The following is a 315-nucleotide window of genomic DNA, read 5'->3' as shown; positions in this document are numbered from 1 at the left end:
GTTGGGAAACGAAGTCTCCTGTCCTGAGGGACAAAGAGGCTTCCTGGGTCCAGAACTTTTAGTCATAAGATTCCCTTTGCTAGTCTAACTCCAAGACTCCTCCCCTGGTGTCTCTTTTTGAGAAAGGGGAAGCACTTCCCCTGGCTCCTTTTGTTAGCAGGTGTCCTGGTGGATCACCCTGTGGGCTTGCCTGGTGTTGCTGGGTAGAATCCTTCCCTAATGGCAGAGGAGGACTGGCTTCCCTCAGCCACCTCCTGTTGGTAGGTTGGGTGTTGGGAAGCAGCAGGCCTAGGTCACGCTCTTCTGTTAGGTGGG

The 315-nt window shown here is 54.0% G+C and overlaps 1 protein-coding gene across 1 annotated transcript in view; it reads left to right on the top strand.

Annotated features, from left to right (window-relative positions):
- The window catches only part of LOC105306765 (NKG2-A/NKG2-B type II integral membrane protein-like), a 22,608-nt gene that overhangs the window by 16,707 nt on the left and 5,586 nt on the right, over positions 1–315 (top strand). The window lies entirely within an intron of this gene.

This window comes from Pteropus vampyrus, unplaced genomic scaffold (assembly GCF_000151845.1).
Source record: "Pteropus vampyrus isolate Shadow unplaced genomic scaffold, Pvam_2.0 Scaffold460, whole genome shotgun sequence".
Lineage (NCBI taxonomy): Eukaryota > Metazoa > Chordata > Mammalia > Chiroptera > Pteropodidae > Pteropus > Pteropus vampyrus.
This window is presented reverse-complemented; position numbering and strand designations above follow the sequence as displayed.